Source organism: Quercus suber, unplaced genomic scaffold (genome assembly GCF_002906115.3).
Source record: "Quercus suber isolate HL8 unplaced genomic scaffold, Cork oak 2.0 scaffold_637, whole genome shotgun sequence".
NCBI lineage: Eukaryota > Viridiplantae > Streptophyta > Magnoliopsida > Fagales > Fagaceae > Quercus > Quercus suber.
The window spans coordinates 267846-285607 of record NW_027070079.1 but is presented as its reverse complement, the minus strand read 5'-3'; the positions used below and the strand labels follow the sequence as shown (position 1 = coordinate 285607).

The window sequence follows — 17762 nt, the reverse complement described above, 5'->3', positions numbered from 1 at the left end:
GACAACGTCTTTGTGACGTGTGATTACCCCATATTTGTGACGACAAGCCAGGTTGAAGGCACCCACTTTGCATGACATGGGTAAATCCTTGAGTGTGTGGGTGAGGCTACTGCCCATAGGGCCAAGAGACCACATGCAAAAGGGGTACTATGTGACGCGTCATTCCCTACTGCCCATGGGAGGAAGAGGTAAATCCTTGAGTGTGTAGGTGAGACTAGGTAGGGCCAAGAGATTAGATACAAAAGGGGTACTACATGGCGCATTATCCCCTACTACCTATAGGGGGGATAGGTAAATCCTTGAAGGTGTGGGTGAGGCTAGGCAACACCAATAGACCACATGCCAAAAGAGGTACATATCATACTAGTGTGTTTGGGTTCGGACTCGTCTATGGCGATATGATGTCTAAGTGACATTTCCATCTATGTGGCACTTGGGGTGAGGTTTCTAGTTTTGGAATAGTATTGGATATTTTTATGGCTCACAGTGAATGAAATATAGTTTCATAGTTATTTTGAAAAGCTTAGTGCTATATTATTTCTATCATTCTTGTTGTGTTGTTAATGAAATTGATTTTGCGTAAATTAAATGGAAATTCCCAAATTATAGCATGTTTTGTAAAATGTTCATTATCATGAAACTTGCATTTTCCCCACCCCCAGTAATTATGCTACTTACTAGGCTCTATCTCATTCTATTATTTTACAAACTTTTTCCAAGTAGGCAACTATTGTTTTGAGACAGTTTTTTGGTGGTTAGCAGTAGTTAGACTATTTGCTGATGGAGGCTGACTTTTGTGATGAAGATAATTGATGATATATAACTTAGAGTAGGCTTGACCCAATTCTTTTGTGTCTAATAGTAGTTATGACTTTATTCCCATTAAGGGGACAAGCTAATGAAATATAATTATATTTATTCAAACCTCCATTCTTTTGTGGCCAATGGTCCTTATAATTATTGCATAGAGCTCTGACTTATATTGGAAGTATATTTAATGAAATTATTATGATAATTCTCAATGTTGGTACTTGATATGATTTATTTGGATTGAATTGTCAAAAAGGAAAAATCTATAGGTACTTTTGAGATATCTTTCTCATGTTTTGGACCCTTTCGGGTTTGGGGCGTGATAGACATGGTGGTTTGTTTACGAATGGGGAAAACTTCCAAGGCAAAAACTCCTCCAAGTGATTTTAAGGTCACCACTCCTAAGAATCCTCTATTATCACAACAAGCGTTTATAAGTAAAGAAATCTCAGTACCTTATATTAACCTACAATTGAACCCTTACCCCAATACCCAATTGGACTTGTTCTGTAGTGAAAATCTCTCCTTTTAATGTATGGCTCCTAGTTCGTGACTAACCAATTTGATACACGGATCCAAGTACGTGACTAACCACAAACTTAAGAAGAACGTTGACTGCAAAGTTTTTCAGTTCATCACACGATAAAGATCACAAAACTCTTTGGTTACAAAACCCTATGACGTACAAACGCAATAGCTTCTTGAAGAGAAATATGAACTAGGGCATATATTTCCGGTTCACAATATGCTTGTGAAAAACTTTTTCATTAAGGTGAATCTGTTGTGACAGCCCTTAAAACAATCCTTATATATATTTAGGGTTGTGAGAAGAAAAAAAAAGCCCAAACATGTATACACAAATTGGAGTGAAATCAGATCTGGAAAATTGATTTTCTTAAATCTTGATAGATTGATTATCTATCGAGAGCTATTGAGCATCAGGCTGAAACAGCTTTTTAAATCTCGATAGATACTAACTGTCGAGTTTTAAAATCCAGTACTTCTTCACTTGAATCTTGGACAGATTTGCATGGTTTTAACATTTGAACTTAAAATCTTATTCCTTGAATTATTAAACACATCCTAGATCTACTTAATTACAAGTAAAGTGCATTTTGTCAAAGGATTAGCTAATTCTACAATGACATATGTTCCTAACATGATTCACATATGTCCTAATAGTATCATATTGGTTACCTGTTAGATTTGTAGACCTTTGGTCTAACAAAGGTTGATATATATATTAGATTAAATTTCTAATAGTTAGTTCATGCTATAGATTGCTATACGAGTAGATATATTTATGGACGCTATACATATATTTGGATCTTATAGAGTATTTCATGGTGGTGTTGAAGTGTTATATGAAATCTTAAGGAAAATATAAATCTGACACCTAACTAGACAATGGTTGTATTGATATTAACCTATTAGGACTTGATGAAAATCTTGGTCAACAGCGAGCATGCATATTCTCATTAGATAGTATCCTTATAGGTTTTAATACCTCTATTAGCCTCAAAGACACAATAGTAGTAAGGAGAAATAATATATTATGGAGGATTGTAGAAATGTTTAAAGAATATTAAATTATCAGGAAGTATCCCTTACATTCTTATGGTATACGTCAAGGTGAATTAATTATATAATTGTGTTACTCCTTTACTTTTAGGCGTGGAGGAAGAGCCCATTTGATTTTGGATCTAGACTACGAGTATTAGCAACTAGAGGTAAGTGGACTTCAGAACATGACATCTCTCAAGATGTGTATATTTATATATATTTTTGGTAAAAATATATTTATACATACATAATTGCAAAATTGACGTTTTCAAAAAACTTATACCATTGTTAATGCTTTATACATACCCAAATTTTATTATTTCTTGTATATTATTTTGAAACTATGGTAAGGTTTGGATAGCACTTCTTTCTACTTAAAGTTAAGTTGCGTTTTCTGTTTTTTTTTTTTTTTTTTTTTTTTGGCCGGCTTTTTTGACTTTGGGGACAAAATTTACTGTGCGTGTACTGTTTACGCACTGTTCACGCAATATTTAATATTAAAAGTGGGTCCCACGGTACTATTCACACATTTAAAAATTATTTTGCTACAGTGTTTTCAGCAACAATCAGTTTTTATCAACTTTCAGTAACAATAAGTGCTATCCAAACGGACCCTATATATGCTAAGAATGACTCAAAACTATATTTTTGAGAAAGTATTTGTCATATGATATATGATTGGTATTGACAATATTGTAATAAAGTAAGAATGTTTTCAAACGGTCAGCTAGACAATCTACAACCTTTGCCAACACAGGGTAAGTGTTAGTCTTCGGCCGATGTAGTGTTATTGTAATGTGGTGCAGTGTTATTGTTTACTCTTTGGAGCCAATGTTGCCTCTTTGAGGTTAGTGTTGTTGTTCTCCATAGGGATCACCCACCGAGTGTTTAACAGCGTATGTCTTTGTCTGGCTAATATTTAATGTTTTCTACATCAAACTATTGTTTTTATTGTGATCGACCTTTATAAGTGGAAAAATTGTTTATTACTATAATATATTGTTTCTACCTATTAGTGCATTTTGGTAAACTAAAGTAGTTACTATTTTATTTACTGATTACAGTGTAATAGTTAAATGTTTTATTTTCGACAGTTGTACAGAATTTATTATATTGCTATTAAAACTATATGCAAGTGTTTTGTAAAGATTATATTTGGCATAGATACTATTGTTTTGTTTTGAGAGACATCCACATGTTATGTAGTCTCTTATTGAGCTTTTAGCTCACCCCTTTTTCATGGTAGATCATTGGAGCCATAAATTGAAGACTTTTTTTTGGAGCTATGTTAATTGATAGACTATTTTAGTATATTTTCTTAGAATAGTGAGTTTGGCATTTGTGGAACTCTTTGAGATTGTATTTGGAGACTTTATTACTAAACTTTTTGTTTTTATGGATTTCATAGGAAAGATTTTGATGGTTTGAAGTTTGTTTGTGGATATTTTGTACGTTTTTAGACCCCTTAAAACACAAGTTGTTTAACCAAATATTAAGCCAAGTTGATTAACAAGTTTATTAATAAGATCTAGGTTAAACACATTCAAATCATATCCTATGAATACTGCGGAAAAGTAAATAACATAACAATATGATAATTTAGGAAAACTAAACCAGTAAAAAATCTGGGGAGGATTTAACTTAGCTATTTTCAAGGTAAAACAGATCCACTATGATAGAATTGAAGTTTGTACAATAAGATTTAGACCACTAACGTCCTATTGCTACCTCGTGTAGAAAACTTACTACCATGACCACATGACAACTCCAAGTCAACGGACTACCTCTTTCCTTGATCTACAGCAACCACAAGTTCTCATACTTGTGTTTTTCTTTAAGCTCTTGAAATAGCAAGCAAAGAGATCACCAAGTTCTTGACATCAATCTTGATCTTGATAAACTTAAGTGTGTATGAAGCTAACACCTTTAGATCTCATAGAAGATTCACACACATAGCATATCAACAACCTCTAAAACGTGGCTAGGGTTTTTCCTTTTATACTTGAAGCAAAACATAAAACCCTACACATCATGTGGGCTCGGGTTAAGTTGGAAATTCTACAGAAAAAAAAAAAATCTGCACCAAATTCGATCGATCGAGTCTAATTTTCGATCGATCGAGCCTTGCAAATTTAGTTCAATAAATTCTGCAATCACTCGATTCCAACTTTACACATAAACACACTTTGAGCAGCCTAAATCTAGACTCTAAGTTTTGGTCATGGTTTGCCAACATATTATACATTGAAGTTCTAATACATTTAGTTCCTAAAGTCTTAGAACCTAACATATTTAATTACGCTTTGTTCCATTATATTATTGCTAATTATTTATAAGACAGGTTGTGCATCTAAATCCTTGGTATGGGTTTGAGATGTTATAGTTATGGTATCAAAGCAAGCCTGATAACCCCATGTGAACTCAGAGACACTACCTCATAAAGTGGGTCCTAATGAGGACGTTAAGGATTTAAGTGGGGGAGATTGTGATGCCCCAATTTGATTGATTGTGTGATGTGTATGGGTGTGTGATGAGTCCCACATCAGGTATTTACTGGATAGATCTGGGCTTTATTAACAACTATAAGGAGCTTCAATTGTGATTAATCCTTTTGAGTTATAGCGCAGATGTGGTTAGCGCTTTTTCTTGCATCGTTACATTACATAGGGCCCATTGATTGGAATTGAGCACATGCTTGTTCAAAAATTTGTTTCTCCTACAACTCAAATTGAAAATCAAATTGAATTTCATGTTTCTAGTCTGAGGAACAAACAAACTGAAGTTATGATTTCAGTCGTGGTCTATATGGTGTATGTAACATTGCTAAAAAAAATGTGAGAGAGAAGAATTACCAATATTGCAAGCGTGTATACAAACACACACACACATATATAGGAAGAGAGAGAGAGAGAGAATACCTTCCCAACCACACAATGCTTTGCCTTGCACAACATGAAGAACTAGTAAAAAGAGGGAGAGGTTAAGTTTAAAGAAGGCCATGTTTTAAACTTGACTAGTGTCATACAAAGATGTGCCTTGTGATGAGCAGTAAATTAAACTACATAAGAGAATAAAGAAAACAAGAGCTTGTAGCTTTTAATAGCATTAGTTGTCCTTCGAATCTCTTTCCTTGTTGTAAGTTTCTATGCATGTCAAGGTGCTATAGGTGCCATCTCTATAGTGAAATGTGGCTTTTACTATGACATTTTGACTTAGGAACCTTAAATGTAGTGTTTATTGATAGTAAATAGTTACAGTAAATGGTTACGATAGCTATCTAAATTAGGAATGGCAACGGGTCGGGTTCGGGCCGAGTTTTTCTATATCCGGACTGGTCCTGCGGGTCAAGACCTATGGGCCGGACCCGGCCCGTTAACTAAGCTAGTTTTTTTCCCGGGCCTCGGACCCACCTCAGCCGGGCCCCGTTAAAGGATTGGGCCCAATTCGTGGCCCAACCAAAAAAAAAAATTCAGATCCAAACACAATCACAATCACAATCACAATTTCAGATCTACATTTTCCCTTTCCAAATCACAATCCAAACACAAATTTCAGATCTGTGATTTTCATTTTGCCCTTTCAGAAATCATAAACACAAACACAAACACAAACACAAATTCATATGATTGAGGCAAACTGAACCCAGAAAAAAAAAATGGAGACACTGCAAGATCAGCGACGATGAGGACGAAACGAAGTTGAGACTTGAGAGAAACGGGAATGGCAAGGACAAAACTGCCTCTTTCCCTTCTTAAATCTGTTGAAACGGTGAGGACGGTTAGCTCTTCTGGTATTGGTACTTCCATTTGTCGGAAATGGGAGTCCTGCTAGCTCTTGTCTGATGAGTTCATGATGTTCATCACGCTATACTGTGAGATCGCTGAGAGCTGAGAGATAGCCTATACATACGGCTTGTGGCCATGCGTGTGAGATCGCTGAGAGATGAAGAGATGAGAGGCAGTGAGTGAGAGAGCTGAAGAGATGAGAGGCGTGAGAGGCTGAAATGAGGAGAGGAATTGAAAATTTAGGGTTTTAACTATATATATATGAGGGTAATTTAGTAATTTTATATATAATATAACTGGGTCTTAACCGGGTCGGGTTTCGGGTTTTTTTGATAAAACCCAGACCTGACTCGGACCCGCTTTGGTTTTTTTTTTTTTTTTTAAAACCCATACCCGATCCTATTCTTTATCGGGCCGAGTAAAATCTAGCTCATTAGGGTCGGGTCGAGCTGGGTATCCGCAGGTCAGATCTAAATTGCTATCCCTAATCTAAACGCAAAATTTTAGTCATTGTTATAGTTACTTTGTCTCAAAAGTTTCACGCAAATTGATCATTCCATCTATTGCCATCTATCGTATGCTCAATTTAAGTTATCTTTATGACCAACTTTACGATAATGTTAAAAGTATAAGAACTAAAATAACCAAAAAAAAAAAAAAAAATCTCAAAAGTTTTTTTTTTTTTTTTTTTTTTAAAAAAAAAAAAAAAAACCCAAACATGTATACATAAATTGGAGTGAAATCAGATCTAGAAAATTGATTTTCTTAAATCTTGATAGATTGATTTTCTATTGAGAGCTGTTGAGCATAAGGCTGAAACAGCTTTTTAAACCTCAATAGATACTAGCTGTCGAGTTTTAAAATCCAGTACTTCTTCACTTGAATCTTGGACAGATTTGCATGGTTTTAGCATTTGAACTTAACACCCTGTTCTTTGAAGTATTAAACACATCCTAGATCTACTCAATTACAAGTAAAGTGCGTTTTGTCAAAGGATTAGCTAATTCTACAATGACATATGTTCCTAACATTATTCACATATGTCCTAACAGTATCATATTGGTTACTTGTTGGATTTGTAGACCTTTGGTCTAACAAAGGTTGATATATATATATATATATATATTAGATTAAATTTCTAATAGTCAGTACATGCTATAGATTGCTATACGAGTAGATATTTTTATGGATGCTATACATATATTTGGATCTTATACAGTATTTCATGGTGGTGTTGAAGTGTTATATGAAATCTTAAGGAAAATATAAATCTGACACCTAACTAGACAATGGTTGTATTGATATTAACCTATTAGGACTTGATGAAAATCTTAGTGAATAGCCAGCATGCATATTCTCATTAGATAGTATCCTTACAGGTTTTAATGCCTCTATTAGCCTCAAAGACACAATAGTAGTAAGGAGAAGTAATATATTATGGAGGATTGTAGAAATGTTTAAAGAATAGAAAATTATCAGGAAGTATCCCTTACATCCTTATGGTATACGTCAAGGTGGATTAATTATATAATTGTGTTACTCCTTTACTTTTAGGTGTGGAGGAAGAGCCCATTTGATTTTGGATCTAGACTACAAGTATTAGCAACTAGAGGTAAGTGGACTTCAGAACATAACGTCTCTCAAGACATTTATATTTATATATATTTTTGGTAAAAATATATTTATATATACATAATTGCAAAAGTAAAGCTTTCAAAAAACTTATATCATTGTTAATGCTTTATACATACCCAAATTTTATTATTTCTTGTATATTATTTTGAAACTATATATGCTAAGAATGACTCAAAACTATATTTTTGAGAAAGTATTTGTCATATGATATATGATTGGTATTGACAATATTGTAATAAAGTAAGAATGTTTTCAAACGGTCAGCTAGACAATCTGCAACCTATGCCAACACAGGGTAAGTGTTAGTCTTCGACCGATGTAGTGTTATTGTGGTGTGGTGCAATGTTATTGTTTATTCTTTGGAGCCAGTGTTGCCTTTTTGAGGTTAGTATTGTTGTTCTCCATGGGGATCACCTACCAAGTGTTTAACAGCTTATGTCTTTGTCTGGCTAATATTTAATGTTTTCTACATCAAATTATTGTTTTATTGTGATTGACCTTTATAAGTGGAAAAATTGTTTATTACTATAATATATTGTTTCTACCTATTAGTGCATTTTGGTAAACTAAAGTAGTTACTATTTTATTTACTGATTGCAGTGTTATAGTTAAATATTTTATTTTCGACAGTTGTACAGAATTTATTATATTGCTATTAAAACTATATGCAAGTGTTTTGTAAAGAATATATTTGACAGAGATACTATTGTTTTGTTTTGAGAGACGTCCTTATGTTATGTTGTCTCTTATTGAGCTTTTAGCTCACCCCTTTTTTCCTGGTAGGTCATTGGAGCCATAAATTGAAGACTTTTTTTTGGAGCTATGTTAATTGATAGACTATTTTAGTATATTTTCTTAGAATATTGAGTTTGTTATTTGTGGAATTCTTTGAGATTGTATTTGTAGACTTTATTATTAAACTTTTTGTTTTTATAGATTTCATAGGAAAGATTTTGATGGTTTGAAGTTTGTTTGTGGATATTTTGTACGTTTTTAGACCCCTTAAAACATAAGTTGTTTAACCAAATATTAAGCTAAGTTGATTAACCAGTTTATTAATAAGATCTAAGTTAAACACATTCAAATCATATCCTATGAATACTGCGGAAAAGTAAATAACATAACGATATGATAACTTAGGAAAACTAAACCAGTAAAAAATCTGAAGAGGATTTAACTTAGCTGTCCTCAAGGTAAAATAGATCCACTATGAAAGAATTGAAGTTTGTACAATAAGACTTAGACCACTAACATCCTATTGTAACCTCATGTAGAAAACTTACTACCACGAGTATGTGACAACTCCAAGTCCAGGGACTACCTCTTTTCTTGATCCACAGCAACCACAAGTTCTCATACTTGTGTTTTTCTTTAAGCTCTTGAAATAGCAAGCGAAGAGATCACCAAGTTCTTGACATCAATCTTGATTTTGATAAACCTAAGTGTGTATGAAGGTAACACCTTTAGATCTCACAGAAGATTCACACACATAGCATATCAGCAACCTCTAAAACGTGGCTAGGGTTTTTTTTCCTTTTATACTTGAAGCAAAACATAAAACCCTATACGTCATATGAGCTCGGGCTAAGTTGGAAATTCTACAGAAAAAACAATCTACACAAGGTTCGATCGATCAAGCCTTGCAGATTTAGTCCAATAAATTCTGCAATCACTCAATTCTAACTTTACACATAAACACACTTTGAGCAACTTAAATCTAGACTCTAAGTTTTGGTCATGGTTTGCCAACACATTATACATTGAAGTTCTAATACATTTAGTTCCTAAAACTTTAGAACCTAACATATTTAATTACGCTCTATTCCATTATATTATTGCTGATTATTTATAAGACAGGTTGTGCATCTAAATCCTTGGTATGAGTTTAGGGTATTATAGTTATGGTATCAGAGCAAGCCTGATAACCTCGTGAGGGCTCAGAGACACTACCCCACAAAGTGGGTCTTAACGAGGACGTTAAAGATTTAAGTGAGGGAGATTGTGATGCCCCAATTTGATTGATTATGTGATGTGTGTGGGTGTGTGATGAGTCCCACATCAGATATTTACTATATAGATCTGGGCTTTATTAATAACTACAAGGAGCTTCAATTATGACTAATCCTTTTGAGGTATAGCGCAGATGTGGTTAACGCTTTTCCTTGCATCATTACATTACATAGGGCCCATTGATTGGAATTGAGCACATGCTTGTTCAAAAATTTGTTTCTCCTACAACTCAAACTAAAAATAAAATTGAATTTCATGTTTCTAGTCTGAGGAACAAACAAACTGAAGTTATGATTTCAGTCGTGGTCTATATGGTGTGTGTAACATTGCTAAAAAAAAATGTGAGAGAGAAGAATTACCAATATTGCAAGCGTGTATATAAACACACACACATATATAGGGAGAGAGAGAGAGAGAGAGAGAGAATACATTCCCAACCACACGATGCTTTGCCTTGCACAACATGAAGAACTAGTAAAAAGAGGGAGAGGTTAAGTTTAAAGAAGGCCATGTTTTAAACTTGACTAGTGTCATACAAAGCGGTGCCTTGTGATGAGCAGTAAATTAAACTACATAAGAGAATAAAGAAAACAAGAGCTTGTAGCTTTTAATAGCATTAGTTGTCCTTCGAATCTATTTCCTTGTTGTAAGTTTCTGTGCATGTCAAGGTGCTATAGGTGCCATCTCTATAGTGAAATGTGGCTTTTACTGTGACATTTTGACTTTGGAACCTTAAATGTAGTGTTTATTGATAGTAAATAGTTACAGTAAATGGTTACGATAGCCATCTAAACGCAAAATTTTAGTCACTGTTACAGTTACTTTGTCTCAAAAGTTTCATGCAAATTGATCATTCCATCTATTGCCATCTATAGTATGCTCCATTTAAGTTATCTTTATGACCAACTTTACGATAATGTTAAAAGTATAAGAACTAAAATAACCAAAAAAAAAAAAATCTCAAAAGAAAAAAAAGACAAAAATAAAACTTTAGGAATGAAAATGAAATTTCACGTACACTTAAAATGGTGTAAATTGTGTTTTAACCAAAAAAAAAAAAAAAATGATAAACATGTGTTGTTAAGAGTTAGGTTGGGTTTGGATTCATGTTTTGAGTTTTGCGTTTGCGTTTTACTCCTTTTTTATTTATTTATTCATTTATTTTTTAAGCCACGTTTCAATGGAACTTGAGCAGTTACGACTACTGTTCATGAACAGTAGCCGCAACTTTTGACCAAGTCTTCCGTGAACAGTGCATCCGTGTACTGTTTATGGACCCACAAACTTCACTTTTCAGCAAATTTTTCAGAAAAAATAGGTCACACGACACTATTCACACATTTAAAAATTATTTTTCTACAATGTTTTCAGTTTTCAGTTTCAGCAAAATAAGTTTTATCCAAACGGAACCTTAATATCATTTCCTTCAAAATTTTGAAGAAAAAAAAATAATAAGAAATATATCGATTAAAAATGAAGAAAGCACACATATGCATATAAAATTTCAAGAAACTACCTCAAAATATAAATAAATATATAAAAAAACCTTTAACCTCTTGTTTTCTTAGTTTGCTTTTGTTTTCCTAATGATTAGGAAAATATTTTTTGCTTACTAGATGATTTTAGCTGATGAAATTCAAAAAGCGTAAGAATTAAAATAAAATAAAATAATTTATATTAAAAAGTCTCTCTTTTTTCCCCTTTAGAATGACCATATGTTATGGGCCAACCATCTTATCTATTTTTTTTTTTTTACCTCTTTAGACAAATTAAATTCTTGGGGAGAAGTAGTAAATTGTGATTTTTGTAACCAACAAGATTTTTTTTTTTTGGGCAGTTCTTGGGGTGTAGTTAACCTCTTTGTCTTGTAGCTTAACCAGTCAGTACTTCTTGATATTTCTAATAGATCATTGTAGGGTTCAAAGGCTCCAACTCCAACTCCAACTATCAAATTATTTCCCACAAAAAAAAGAGGGTCAAAATGGAAGAGGGAGTTAATTTGTTAAAGCCTAGGCATTATAAAATATTTTGAAGGGGATGATGGTGGTAGTTAGGGGCTTAGGTCCAGGGGCCAAGGCCCTATTTGTCTAATCATCCCTTAGCATCATCGCAACAAAGAAATTCTTTAAAATGGTCACTCACATAATTCAGTGAATCACCATATAATACCATCCTAGTTCTTGAGGTATGAAATACGAATAATTATATATAATTTTTTAGAAGTAAATTATACTTTTACTATAAGTCTATTGGAATTTATTTATTTTATTGAGGAACAGGTTTTATTTTAGACTTATTAATTAAATAAATTACTTTATTTTATTTTATTTTCTAGAGTAAGAATTCAATAATTTGGCTGTGGCCCAAGTCAATTAGGATTAGAGTTTATCCATAATAGTCTATATATAAATACATTATTGTAGTCCAATGAGGACAAGTTTATTATTGATGATTTCATGCAATTTTAGATACTCATTCTTAGGTTTTTATTTTTATTATTAGTATATCTTCACTTGGTGCTAATTCCAAACCGATCTAAATGCTAATTCCTAGATGTATTTTATTTTTCTCTTTGCAAAATCCTTTTTGAAAATAATTTGTGATGCATCATTTGTTCATTTGAATCTTGGAAAGTATAAGCTAAAAAGATGTACTAATAAACAAGGTCATGTTCCAGTGCCTTTAGTTTCTTAAATAAGCAAGGTCATGCTAAAAAATATGCTTAAAATCATTTGAAGATACTAATAGAGGCCCTTTACCCCCTAATCACACTATCTCTCTCTCATTTCCGAGCGAGTCATGACTCGGTGGGCTTAAATGGCAAGTACAAGGGAGACTGGGCTTGATTCAGGCTAGCTCATGTTGAGGTCAACAGAGGTTAGCTTGAGTGTGACCCACCACCTTCCATTTAGTTCAACACCGTCGTTCCCAGAACATAAATTTGTGTATTTGAGTAAGTGTTTTTATAGCCTGGAGTTCATTTTTTTTTTTTTTTTTTTTTTGCCTGGAGTTCATTTTTTTTAAAACATTAAATGGTTAAACTTAAAAAAAAAAAAAAAAGTAATTAATTAATGGGTTGAATTGGTTAAACTTAATTTAGTTTTGTAACTAGTGTTCAGTCACCTGCAATGCGAAATGTATGTTGGTAATTTTTGAAATATGAAGCCTCGCATATTGTTGTGTGATTAAAAAATTAGATCATATTTATGCCTCTGTTGATCATACTTGTGATTTGTGTTCAATAACATCCATTATCGTTTATAGAAACAAAGGTTTGGCAACTGTTGTATCTGTATATACTCATGCTTATGTTATAGCTGTTTAGGAAATTTTGGGGCAAAAAAAGAAAAATGAAAGTTGTATTTTTTTTTTCAATTAGTCAGGGCTAATGGTGATTTGATTGACACTGTTTTGGCAATCTTGGTAGAGAACAAGGTTGTTCCTTCGGACAACATGAAGAACGAGCAAAAAGAGGAAGAGGTTGAGTTTAAAGAAGGCCATGTTTCAAACTTTTGAGTGTCACATAGGTGTGTCTTGTGAATGGGCAGTGTATAAAAATACACAAGAGAATAAAGAAAGCAAAGAGCTTGTGGCTTTTCTTAGCGATAGTTTGTCCTTTGATTCTCTGTTTGTTGAAAGTTGTCGTGCATGTCAAGGTGCTGTAGGTGCCAAGATTTGTTTCTTGTACCAAAGTGAAGTGTAACTTTACGGTGACAGTTTGACTTAGGAACTTTAAATGTTGTGTTTACTGATAGTTTTTGGTAACACTTTTAGTATATGATTACCAAGATAGCCATCTAAATGCAAAACATTTCGCTATTAATATTTTAGTAGTCACTGTTACAATTAATCACTCTATCCCATTGGTGGTTCTACCAATCAATCAAATCCGAAACCCTCCACTCCCAAATTTCCTTCTCAAGTTGGAAAAGAATTCTTTTTGTTGGCTGATTAGGTAACCAACAATCCTTCAAAACATGGATAGAAGCACCATTACACACTCTCCAATAACACCCTTTACTCAATACCGGTTGAACAACTAACAAACTCTTCCAAACATAGGAGCTGTTTTGACAATCCTTCGCCTCAAGGAACTCACACCGTGGAAAGTATTTTGCCTTAAAGCAACTATACAAAAGAGAGTTTTTGGCCTGCAACAATCGTCATCCTTGTTTAGCTAGCATAGCTAGATTAAAAGATCTAATATCTCTGAAGCCCATCCCACCCTCTTTCTTTGACTACGTCAAAAAAACTCCAACTCTTCCAGTGTATTTTCATTTCCTCGCCAATTTGGTCCCACCAGAATCTAGCACACATAGCATCCAATTCATCACATAATTTTCTAGGCAATTGAAACACCCTCATCGTATAAGCGGGAATAAATTGAGCTAGTGCTTTTATCAAAACCTCTTTTCCTGCCCTAGAAAGCAACTTCCCCTTCCAACCTTGCATCTTTTTCCAAACCCTTTCCTTAATGAAAGCAAAAGTATCATATTTCCTTCTTTCAATTAGAGTAGGCAGCCCCAGATAAGAATCAAACTTTTCTTCCTCCTTCACCTTCAGTTTGTCAACAATCCATGCCTTTTGCTCCACAATCACATTGCTACTAAAATAGGCTGAAGACTTCTCAAGATTGATGCATTGGCCAGAAGCATCAGCATAAAGCTGTAGAGTATCTGAGACAACTTGCACTTCATTGTTATTAGTCCGAAAAAAAAATCAAAGAGTCATCAACAAAAAGCAGATTAGTTATACAAGGAGCATTCCTACAGACTGCCACTCCATGCAACCTCCCATTTAATTCTGCTTTAGCAAGGAGCGAGGTAAAACCTTTTGAACAAATCAGAAACAAATAAGAGGACAACGGATCTCCTTGACGAAGACCTCTAGAAGGCATGATATTCCCATAAGCTTTTCCATTGATCCGAACTGAAAAGGAAGGTGTAGAAACACATTTCATAAATTAGGCTAACCACTTTTAACCGTGCATTTAAAAATAAAATAAAAAACCAACTGAAGAAAATTGTGCCTAAAACAATGAATTTTGGCTTACTAAATTTGACTAAACAAAAAAAGAAGCTTCGGAACACAACAAAATATCACACAAAAAAGAAGTTTAGGAATATAACAAAATGTCACAACATTTTCGTAATATTTTTTATTTCCAGCTGTGCTTGGTTCCAGTTTGATATTTTATTATTTAATTTTTACGTCCACAACATTTTTACAAAAAATCTTAGGTAAAAAAATTATTACTGGTTTTAAAATTATGCATTAAAAAAAAAAAAAAAAAAGACAATACAAGAAAATTGTGCGTGAAACGTACAGTGAATTTTGGCTCACCCAATTTGATTATATATGCTAAAAAGAAGTCTAAGAATACAACAAAATATTAAAACATTTTCACAATACTTTTATTTTTAGGATCCGAATAGATATATTTTTATTTTATTTGAGAGAAATGCTACATCCATAACAGTTTTTAGAACAAATTATAAATGACAAGTTGTTATTGGTTTTAAATTGAACCCACTATTTATATCACTTTTTTATCCTTCAAAAATATCTTGCCACATAAAATTTGTTACAAAATTATTGTGAAAATGTTGTGGACATAGCATTTTTTTTTATGTTATTTTATTTTGATCTATAAGGAGATGAGATCTCGCAATTGTGAAAATATTGTGACAAGAAGAAGATGTTATAACATTTTCATAATATATTTATTTTTAGTTGTGATTGGTCTTAATCTTTTATTTTATTATTTTATTTTGACCATTAAAAAATTGACACCTCAATAATGATGGAAATATTGCAAAAATTTGTTGCGTTAGTGTAATTGTGTATGTACATATAATATTTAAAGTACAAGCAAAACTATTGTATTGTTGAAAAAAAAAGGGCCAATTAACAGTGCAAATTGTTAATAATTGTGAAAATATTATAAGAATTTGTTAAGTTAGTGTAACTGTACATACACATATAAATATTTAAAAGAAAAGACAAAAATAGCACAACCAAAACTGGCGTAATGTGGTTTGTGGAAAAAAAAAAAAAAAGCTCAATGAACAATGTTGTGAAAGTATTGCAAAAAATATTGTGTATGTAACACTTCCTTTTTTCATAATAACTTCAGTTTTAGTTGTAGATGATTCTAGTATGATCGATATTTTATTTTAACTTATAAAGAATTAACATATCAATAATTATAAAAATATTGTGACAATTTATTACGTTAACCAACAGTTTTATATAAAAAAAAAAAAATGAAAGAAAGCAGCGAAAAAAAAAAAGCAGCAACAGTGCAGGTTGGTGCTTTTTACATGGCTAATAGATAGCCTACACTACATAATATAATAAATACATTATTGCAGTACAGTGAGGAAAAATTTAATACCTTGCAAGTAGTGGGGCAGCGAATAAACAATATTGCAAAAATACGAAAGCGACACATATCACTGTCTTGAAGTAACAAAACGACACATTGTCTGAACCTAACAGTGAAAGAGGCAAATTGAAAATATAATAGTTGTTTTTTTAAACACAACGACAAGTTTTTTTTTTTTTTTTTTTTAAAGACACTCATTCCACGTGGCATTCTTGGCCCCATCTCCTGTTTTTTATATTACCAAAAATACCCTTACTCCCTTTCCCTCCTCCCTCACACCCTCGTACACCGACAAAGACTCAAAAGACTCAATCGCACACTGGCTCTCTCTCTCTCTCTCTCTCTCGCTCCCACTTCTGAGCGAGTCATGACTCGGTCGGCTTAAATGGCGAGTACAGGGAAGAGTCGGTTCGACTAGGGCTGATTCGCAGCGATGTCCACGGAGGTTAGCCCTTTGGTTAAACGCCGTCGTTCCCGGAACGTAAAATTTTATCTTTCACCCCCTTCTCTTCAATCTTATTTTCCTTTATTAATTTAACATTATGCAATCGCTTGTCAATTTTGAGCTTCCAAAGCTTAACTCATACATCTTGCGTCATATTTTACTTGCTCTCTCTCTCTGCTGGTCTATTGTTTATTTATGCCTCTATTTATTATAATTTTTTTTTTTTTTGTTTTATAACATCCACTATTTATGGCTCTGTTGATCATACTTGTAATTTGTGTTCAATAACATCCACTATCATTTATAGACACAAAGGTTGGTAAATGTTGTATCTGTATGCAATTTTTTGACATAAGGCATAAAATATGATCTTGAGATTTTATACTTCTTTAGATGATTTTCATGCTAATTTTTAAGAAATTGTAAGATTGATTTTCCTTTGGTTGCATTCCCTATAAATTTCACTTGATTGTGTTTTTTCTTTCCTCTCAACCTTGTGTGAAATTTGTCAGTACTTGGGTAGTTGGTCACTATTATTGGGTCAGATTTTAACCAAAAGATGGTCTGAAAATGGGCACAAAAAGCTCGTGCCAAAGGGGATGTATTGGAAGCATTCTCTCGATGTCACTGATATCAATAATTATAAAAATATTGTAACAATTTATTACGTTAACTAACAGCTTTATATAAAAAAAAAGAGTGGACAGGAAAATATTACGCGAAAAAAAGAAAAGAAAAGAAAGCAGCGAAAAAAGAAAAGAAAAAAAAAGCAGCAACAGTGCAGGTTGGTGCTTTTTACATGGCTAATAGATAGTCTACATAATATAATAAATACATTATTGCAGTCCAGTGAGGAAAAATTTAATACTTTGCAAGGAGTGGGGCAGCGAATAAACAATATTGCAAAAATACGAAAGCGACACATATCACTGTCTTGAAGTAACAAAACGACACATTGTCTGAACCTAACAGTGAAAGCGGCAAATTGAAAATATAATAGTTGTTTTTTTAAACACAACGACAAGGTTTTTTTTTTTTTTTTTTTTTAGAGACACTCATTCCAGGTGGCATTCTTGGCCCCATCTCCTGTTTTTTATATTACCAAAAATACCCTTACTCCCTTTCC

The 17762-nt window shown here is 33.0% G+C and overlaps 1 long non-coding RNA gene across 1 annotated transcript; it reads left to right on the top strand.

Annotated features, from left to right (window-relative positions):
- The first annotated feature begins 12573 nt into the window (after positions 1–12573).
- LOC111986474 (uncharacterized) lies at positions 12574–13626 on the top strand. The gene is made up of 2 exons (XR_002880179.2): positions 12574–12756; positions 13231–13626. It is a non-coding gene; the product is annotated as an uncharacterized LOC111986474 (long non-coding RNA).
- The last annotated feature ends 4136 nt before the right edge of the window (positions 13627–17762 follow it).